We start from the raw sequence: 10,031 nt of genomic DNA on the forward strand, positions 1-10,031 counted from the left end.
GAGCCCACAAACTCAAAGAATTTCTCGAACTCCGACAAGGCGACTTACCGATGATCGAATACATTCGTCGTTTCGAACGTGGCTGCCTCTACGCCCCATTTATCGCTCGAGACGCCGAAGAAAAGAAGAACCATTTCATTCGTGGTCTCCAACCAGAAATCCGTAGAGACATTCCTATGTCCGACGCCTCAACTTTCCGCCAACTCATAGACAAAGCACTCATGGCTGCCCAAGACGAACGAGACATTCAAAACAGCCGCCGGCCACAAGGAATTACTCAACGACCGTGGAAAAAGAACAATTTTGGCAACCGCCCATTCCGAGGGAAAGGAACGCAACCCATTCGCCAAACAACCGGACCACCGCCACCGCCGCCAAGGCCAACCTGCCCAAAGTGTGGAAAGAGTCACTCCGGAGAATGCGTACACGGAACAAGGAGTTGCTTTCGATGCCATCAGCCCGGACATATGGTGAAAGATTGCCCAAAACCTCCACCGATCGTCCCCGGTCGAGTGTTCGCCATGACTCAAGAACAAATCGAGCAAGACCCTTCTATGATAGCAGGTACTATATTTATCCTCGAAGAACCCATTTACGCTCTTATCGATTCCGGCTCTACTCATTCCTTTATATCGAAAGACATAATTGCGCACTTAAATCTCGAACCAAACCGATTAAATTACGAATACCGAATCCTCATTCCCTCTGGCGAAGAAATGTGCTCTAACCTAGTCATAATAGATTGCCCAATCCGAGTTCATACTCAAACCATGAATTTCGATCTAATCCTCCTACCGATCCAAAACTTCAAAGTTATACTAGGCATGGATTGGTTAACCGAATTCAAAGCCCAAATCGACTGTGCCTCGAAAACGGTCATTTTTCCACTTCCGAACGGCGAAACCCTAAAATTTCGAAGTCAACCCAAACCCTCGATTCCAATCATATCCGCGATCAAAGCAGTTAAACTCATTCACAAGGGTCATTCCAGTTACTTAGTGGATATTCTGAAATCCGAGTCCGATCCCAAAGCCCAAATGTCCGACATTCGAGCCGTCCAAGAATTCCCCGATGTATTTCCCGACGATATTCCCGGACTTCCGCCTGATCGAGAAATCGAGTTCGAAATCAATCTGATTTCCGGCGCTACACCAATTTCCAAAGCACCGTACCGTATGGCTCCAATGGAATTGAAGGAACTGAAAGATCAAGTCCAAGAATTGCTCGACAAAGGCTATGTTCGACCCAGCCATTCCCCGTGGGGCGCACCGGTTCTCTTTGTCAAAAAGAAAGACGGATCCCTCCGCCTTTGCATCGATTACCGTGAACTCAACAAAGTCACAATCAAGAATAAATACCCTCTTCCTCGAATCGATGATCTTTTCGACCAACTTCAAGGCTCATCGGTCTTCTCAAAAATCGATCTCCGATCCGGCTATCACCAACTCAAGATCAAGGAATCCGATATCCCCAAAACGGCTTTCAGAACCCGATACGGCCACTATGAATTCGTTGTCATGCCCTTCGGTCTAACCAACGCCCCCGCAGCATTCATGGACCTTATGAACCGAGTCTTTCATCAATACTTGGACCAGTTCGTGATTGTTTTCATCGACGACATTCTCATCTACTCCAAAACCCAAGAAGATCATATGTCACACCTTCGCACCGTACTTCAAACCCTACGATCACATCAGCTATACGCCAAGTTCAGCAAATGCGAGTTCTGGCTCTCGAGTGTGGCTTTCCTTGGTCACATTGTTTCAGAACAGGGAATCTCCGTCGACCCCAGCAAGATAGAAGCCGTGTCAAATTGGTCAATTCCGAAGAACGCAAAGGAAATCTGAAGTTTCCTTGGACTAGCCGGCTACTACCGCAAATTCGTGAAGGATTTCTCGAAGCTTGCCTCTCCACTCACCCGATTGACTCGAAAGGACGTCAAGTACCAATGGACGCCCGAATGCGACGCCAGTTTCACCGAATTAAAGGCTCGACTCACCTCGGCACCAATTCTCGCACTACCGGAGAAAGTCGGAGAATTCATAGTTTACAGCGACGCGTCGAAATTAGGTCTAGGCGCCGTACTAATGCAAAATGGGAAAGTCATTGCCTACGCCTCACGTCAACTCAAAGAGTACGAACGCAATTATCCAACGCACGATCTCGAATTAGCCGCCGTCGTTTTCGCACTCAAAATCTGGCGACACTACCTCTATGGTGAAAAGTGTACCATCTACACCGATCACAAGAGTTTGAAATATTTCTTCACCCAAAAAGACTTGAACATGAGGCAACGAAGATGGCTCGAACTAGTCAAAGATTACGACTGCGAGATACTCTAACACCCCGGCAAAGCAAATGTGGTCGCAGACGCTCTAAGCCGCAAATCGATCAACGCGCTCATAGTCCAACCTAATTTGGGAGAATCGATCAAATCAGCCCAACAAAACGATCCGCAAATTCTCAAAATTCGCGACAACCTCGAATCCCATCCCAACTTCCGAATCACCAAAGATGGTCTCGTCCAATTCCAAAATCGCATTTACGTCCCCGATGATCCAAATGTTCGCCAACTCATCTTAACCGAAGCTCACCAAACCACGTACACTTGTCATCCCGGAGAAACCAAAATGTACCAAGACCTCAAAAAGCTCTACTGGTGGCCTGGAATGAAGAAAGACGTAGCCCGATTCGTAGCAGAATGCCTAGTGTGCCAACAAGTCAAAGCGGAACATCAAAGGCCCGGAGGTCTACTTCAATCGAACCTAATTCCGGAATGGAAATGGGAAGCTATCACAATGGACTTCGTGCAAGGATTTCCGAAGACCCAAAGAGGATCCGACGCCATTTGGGTGATCGTTGACCGACTGACTAAAACAGCCCACTTTCTTCCGATCCGAACGACGTTTAGTTTAGAGAAGCTCACCGAACTATACGTCCGCGAGATAGTCCGACTCCACGGTGTTCCCGTCTCCATTATTTCCGACCGAGACCCTCGATTTACGTCAAAATTCTGGAGAAGCTTACACGAAACCCTTGGGACGCGATTAAAATTCAGCACCGCCTATCACCCCCAAACCGACGGTCAATCCGAACGAACTATCAAAACCTTTGAAGATCTTCTCCGCGCTTGTATTCTCGACTTTGGAGGAAATTGGGAATCCCGCCTCCCACTAATCGAATTCGCGTACAACAATAGCTTTCACTCGTCAATTGGAATGGCACCCTACGAAGCCCTTTATGGTCGCAAGTGTAGGTCCCCGCTCCATTGGGACGAAATCGGCGAAAGAAAATTCCTTGGTCCCGACCTAGTCCAACAAACCGTCGATATCATCAAAAACATCCGAGAGAAAATGCGAATTGCCCAAGATCGGCAACAAAGCTATGCCAACGCTCGAAGGAGAGATCTCGAATTCGAAGTCGGAGACTCCGTATTCTTAAAAGTGGCGCCTTTCAAAGGGATTATGCGATTTGGGAAAAAGGGAAAATTAACACCGCGATTTATTGGCCCATTCGAAATTCTCGACAAAGTTGGTACTCGTGCCTACCGACTAGCCTTACCACCCAACTTATCCAACTTTCACAATGTCTTTCACGTTTCGATGCTTCGAAAATACATTCGCAGCCCCGACCACATATTGAAAACCGAACCGGTCGAACTAAACCCCAACCTATCCTACGAAGAGAAACCTTCCCAAATACTTGATTTCAAAACCAAAACCCTTCGAAACCGAGACCTTAAATTTGTTAAAATACTTTGGCAAAACCATACGCCCGAAGAAGCCACGTGGGAACGAGAAGAAGAAATGCGCGAACATTACCCCGAGTTGTTCAGGTAACAATTTTGGGGACAAAATTTCTTTAAGGGGGGGAGATTGTAACACCCACCTTTCCAAAACCCGAAAACCCTAAAACCCGGGACTAATATTCCTAACTCGAAAACCCTTAGGAAATATTATTACGTGATTATATGCATTACGTGGATTTAAGTATGTTTCTTACGTGAATAATTACGTGCGCTATTATATATGTGATTTATATGATTTAAATTTCCGTAAATTAAAATACTATGAAATTTCGTGAATTACGGGGTTTATGTGAATAATTGCGTATTCTTATTTATTTGATAAATTATTTGAAACTTGGTAAATTATTTGAATTGTATACATATAAATACACGTACATACATGCATGCATACGTATACATACATATATACTTGCATTATACATTTGAATATATATATATATATATATATATATATATATATATATATATATATATATATATATATATATATATATATATATATATATATATATATATATATATATATATATATATATATATATATATATATATGTCCGAAATTGTGTGTGTGTGTTCGGATGTGTGTGTGTGTGTTAAGATGCAAGTTGTGATTTAAATTAAATAAATAAATTATGTGTAATTAGGCATGCACTTACACTTGGCAAATGCTAATCATTTTAGCTAAGCCTACACTCTACCTTCATTAGTAAGATGAAGAGACACCTTCATCTCTTTTCCTTCCAACACCTCCATACTTACTTGTCTTCCTCTCCTCTTTCCACCGAAGCCATCACCACCATCATCGGCCCCCCTCTCTCCACCTCATTTCTCATTTTCAAAGAAAACCCCAAAATAAAAATGAAGGTTCCTTATTTAACTCTTGCCATAGACTACTCCAAAAACACCATCAAAACCACTTGCCTCCTTACGGGAGATCACAACTCCTCCCTCCTTGAAGCTCACACCATCTCCTTCACAATCAAGGTGGCTTGGTTGGACTTTGGTGCTTGAAAGCTTTCCTCCCTTTCGGCTATTTTCTTTCTTCGATTTTAAGGTAAGAAATTTCGATTTCTTGCTGCAATTAAGGGACATCAATAGTATTGAAAATATTTTCATGAAATTTTAAAAGATTGGGGAAGATTTCGAAAATTTATGAGTTTTTGAAGAAAAATGGAAAAATGAGTGTTCTTGTTAAATTCTTGTTCTTGCATGCATCATCTGTGTTGATAGTGGTTAGATACAGCATCTATTGGCCAAAAGCCTCAAAAATTTCAGATTTCAAAAAGGGATTTTCAAGAAAATGAGATTTTTAATTTTTGTGGTTGCATGTGTAGATCTTCGAAAGTTTGGGCCAAATCTGTAATTTTTGTAAAGTCTGTCCGAAAAATGTTTTCAAAACTGTTTTCCAGCATTTTTTGAACTAAAATTTCGGATTTAAAGAATTTTTGTAAGAAAAAGTTGAGTTTGAAATTCTAGTAGGCTTGCATGTGTAGATCTAGAAATTTTGGGGCAAATTATGTAATTTCCGAAATTTCTGCATAAAGTGACTTTTCAACTTCGATTTCTGCATCTAATAAAATATAATTTCAGATTGTTAGGGGTTTTTCATGAAAAAGTGGAATTTGAACTTTTAGTGTGGTTGCATGTATAAATTTCGAAACTTTTGGGTCAAAACTGCAATTTCCGAAAAATCTCTCATTTTTAAAGTTTGGATCTGTTTTTCAGCAAGTATTAGATAGGAAAAAGTTTTATTTAATAAGTTTTTAAATCAATTAGAATTATATTAGAGTTTTGGATTTTTTAAATTGAAAAAGGGATTTTCCTAGTGTTTAATTCCAAAAAAAATCGAAACTTTGTAGAACTTAAAAATAATTTCAGAATCTGAGATTTGAGTCAGTTAGGAGTTCTAGGATTTAATTTGAGAGTTTTTGGAATTAGTTTGCTAATATTTCGAAATTAGGACAATTTGCATACCATTTAACATGTTTTGTGCTTTAATGTTTATGTTCTTGATTGAATGGTGATGAGTGATGAACTTTGGTATTTTGGTACTTTAATTGCTGTTGGATGTGTTTAATGGCTGTGGGAAATTGATTGAAATGGATTATTACCTAGATGTGGTAATAAGTCCATTAAATGAAGGTAAAAAGGTATTTGTTCTTGAGCTTGCTTTGATGAGTAATTAGTAATGTTTAATGTGTTGAATGTGCACGTGTGTGTGCTGAAAATGTGTGAAGGTGTGTGCTGATTGTGCATGGTGTGTGTGCCGTGTGTGGTTGTGTGTGTGAATTTGGGATTTTTGCCTAAATTACAAATATGTGGTAAATTGTGATAATTGTGTAAATTTGTGGTACTTGATTGATATTTGTGATGTCATGTGTGGGTTATAGCATTATTTCGAAAAGTTGCATTAAATGATTTTTTTTGAAAGATTAATGGAATATCGGGTAATAAACAACTCGGATATAGTGGGCCGGTATCCAACTAGGATGATGTGGTAGTGGTTTGATTCCACTTAGTGAAAACGGGCTCGTAACAGGTTTATTATCCGGTACAGAAATTAATCTTTCACGGATCCGATTAACCGAAAAATGTGTTTTTCATGATTTTCACAAAAAGGGCATTCTAGTCATTTTGCGTAATTACGTGATCTTATTAAATGATGTGTTTTCGCGAGATATGTGATTTGACCGATTGCCTTGTGTTGTTGTGCGAAACGTGGGTAAGAACGAGTATACAGTATTGTATATTACATATATAACGTATTTCCAAAGTTTGATAATACTCAGATTTCTTACTGAGCTTCATAGCTCATATAGATGTCTTTTAATTGCAGGTTGTAGTAATCCTCAACCGGGATGGATCGAGTAGCGGATCGAGGTCTTGCCCGGGATTTTGGAAGACGTACGAGGACCTATGAACGATGCTAGACTTTTGTTTATTTTCTTTTGGTGGTGTAACCCTAAACCGTAATATTTCCCTTTTCGTACTTTTGAACTCATTTTCGTTATGAATCGTACTTAATTCCTACTTTAATATAGTAAGTTTCGTAATTTGCTATTCTCATGCCTTCGTTAGAAATTTTCGAATTATTCACCAAAATAACCCTTTCGAACTCTGATTTATTCTCGAACCGAAAATCGATAGTGATCTTGTAGCACTCGAACGAAACCTCCCCTCGAAACTTATTTCCAAACCAAGCTTTGTATTCGGCTAAAGTAACCTAAGCAAGTTTTCGAAAATGCAAAGTCTTCAATACCCAAAAGAATATATTTTTTTATAATTGCATTTTCACCCCATTCCAATGTTTCAAAAATTACAAAGAGATCCTTTGCTTCCGCTAGTTTAATGAATATTCCGATAAACCGGTTCGATTTATCGCCCGTCTAGAAGGGGGGTGCTACAAAATATAGTTAGCACAATATTAAAGTAAAGGAAAAAAAATAAGCTCGGGTAAATTCACACGAACACCTTCTGAGGTCTCGTGTCTATTCACACAACCACTGAAAAGATGCTTGTGTGAATTCACATGAACAAAAAAAAAATCATCTGTTTGTGTGGTTTTGCGCTCAAGAGAAAAATATCATGTGCTCGTGTAATATTACACGACCACGCTTCCGGATATATTGTGCTGAAACCTAAAGGAATAAAATAAGATTCGAATAATCGTCCTATTTGAACAAGTTTCCGGATAGATTGTGCAGAATAAAATGTAACCCATTTTTTAAATGTTATTCAATCGAAAACAACAATACTAAAGAGAAGTGCTAAGTCCACCCTCAAAATATCTCATTTCACTACCAAATTAAATATACTTCCAATTTTACTCATTTATTCTTCTTTCACCTATATTTTTTTGCAAATTTGTAAACCATCTACCACTAAACTAATTAAAATATTTATAAAAAAAAAATCCCACCTTTTTCAACTCACCCTCTCCACCTTAAGTGAATAATACTTTCGTCAGAGAAAAAAATTTTAAAGGTAAAAAAGAGCATGAATTCACGTTTTTTGAGAAATAAATTAAGATTGCTTGTATGGAAGGTCCTGAACTTCCTCCAAAATTGGCCAGTTTGGCTTAATATAATTCCATTTCCTAAAACAAAAAGATTACGTAATATGTTTGTCATCTGATATGGAAGTTTAAATATCTTGTAATAAATATTTCATTGTAAAAAATAAAAAGAATAATAACATTTTTTTAAATTAATAAAATAAAATAAAATAGAAATAACTTAGAACACATGAGGATTAAGTGAATATAAGGAAGGATAGTGGATTAATTATAAATTTAAAGGGTATTTACGACATTTTATAATCTTTGATGGTGAATTGAGATAATTTGGAGATGGAAATAGCACAACTCATACTAAATATCTCTAACTTTTTTTTTTATTATTTCTTCATAAGCTACGGGATTGCCGCTACGGCCTATTCTACTCTAGCTACAGCTAACTAATCAAAATTTATTAAGAGAACCTAGTTATTTCCACATTTCTTTCCATATTTAAATCAAATCCTTCTAATTCCAACACTAGATCCACAGTTCTGCAGTGGAGATACTTTACGTTAGCTTTTCAAGCGCAGACTTAAGAAGAGAAGTGTGTTTGACAGATTGTGCTTCTCTTAAATGAAAGATAGCCCCCTTTTCTTCAAACCGACGCCGCTTCATCTCTTTTATTAACCAGAATTCCAAGATGTGAAACGTAATCACGACATTTGTCCCACCTTTCATCAGCAATGTCTCATAGCTGCATGTTTGGATACTTCTTCATCATCCCCTCTACGTCTTCCCAGGTGGCATCTTCGACAGGCAAAGGAGTCCACAACATACAATAAAGTCAACATAATAAAGTGAGATAGTTTTATCATAACTCTTTTATCTGAAGCACAAACGCATCATTTTAAATTGCAACAGACAAGCCAAAAAAATGGAGTTACACATTAAATATTTGGCATTTACGAAATTGGTTTTATCATTTCGAAGATATTAGGATAGTTAAAATAATACAAAGTTGATATGAAAAAAATGTTAAAATAAATTATAAAAACCCATAAAAATATGAAATGATGGTGAAATGCATTGAAACATTGTAGAATCAGTTATACTGATAGTAAAATAAGTTATAATTAGAGTATAGTACGGTGGAATTGTTACAAACATACAATTTTTGTTGTATGTGTAATATTTATCACAACTCACCCAAATGAACTCTTCAAGTTCAATTGAAAAGCCAACATGTAGATCTATTATGTCTTTTATTTTGTGAGGTTTTGTTAACATTTTCAAAGATATATAATAAACAAAAACAAATTAATACAAACTTTATTGTTATAATATTCAGTGAGATATCGATTGGAACTCTAATTTCACTGATTTAGGTTTTGCTCGATAGAGAAAACATAGACCAACCGTTTATGTGTTTGATGATGCTCAAATGTCGATTGCGCAACCGAAGAGTTTTTTTTAGCTCAAGTGTTTACAGTCACTGCCACTTGTGCTAGGCAGTCGAAGAGGAGAACACCACTCGTTGACCTGCAAAATAAATCATGAAAAATTATAGGTGGCACGCAAGGGGTGGCACGACAATTATCCTCCGGCACTCAGTCATAAATCGGTTGGAGAGTATAAGCAATAAAACCTTTAACTTGCGAAACAGAACTTTGATTCATATGCGAATGAACTCACATATTTATAGATACTGAAGTGGAATATTTCACTTGTGACACTAACGTGGGACAAGAAACATAAGGTGTCTTCCCATAAGCTTTTCAGACGAATTCTCATAAGGGCTTTCCGCTGGATTTTTCCATTCAATGAGCTAATGGGCCACCGAAGATATTTTTGAAAGACTACTGTCTTATCCTAGAAAATAGAGTGGATCATATATTAGTTACTATACTTTATATTAGATGTATTCATTAGTACAATATATTGTTTATATTAATAGTATTATTAACTTTTTAGCATATTTCAATAAAGATAGTATAAAATTAATATTGGAAGAGAAAATAAATTATTTAAAAATTATAGTATCAACCAAATTAGGGCTAAAATTTTAAATAATAAAAATATTTCTTAAGTTCAAATTATATGTAGGTGATGAACATCAACGAGATTTTGTTTTGAATGGTAGTGGAATTAGTTATGGCCCATGCAGGTCTCGAACCTGCGACCTTCGCGTTATTAGCACGACGCTCTAACCAACTGAGCTAATGGGCC

At 37.9% G+C, this 10,031-nt stretch overlaps 1 non-coding gene across 1 annotated transcript; it reads right to left on the bottom strand.

The window, feature by feature from the left end:
* Positions 1-9,957: 9,957 nt before the first annotated feature.
* TRNAI-AAU (transfer RNA isoleucine (anticodon AAU)) lies at positions 9,958-10,031 on the bottom strand. The gene has a single exon. It is a non-coding gene; the product is annotated as a tRNA-Ile (tRNA).

This window comes from Erythranthe guttata, chromosome 4 (assembly GCF_056151865.1).
Source record: "Erythranthe guttata isolate IM_541 chromosome 4, IM_541, whole genome shotgun sequence".
Classification (NCBI taxonomy): Eukaryota; Viridiplantae; Streptophyta; class Magnoliopsida; order Lamiales; family Phrymaceae; genus Erythranthe; species Erythranthe guttata.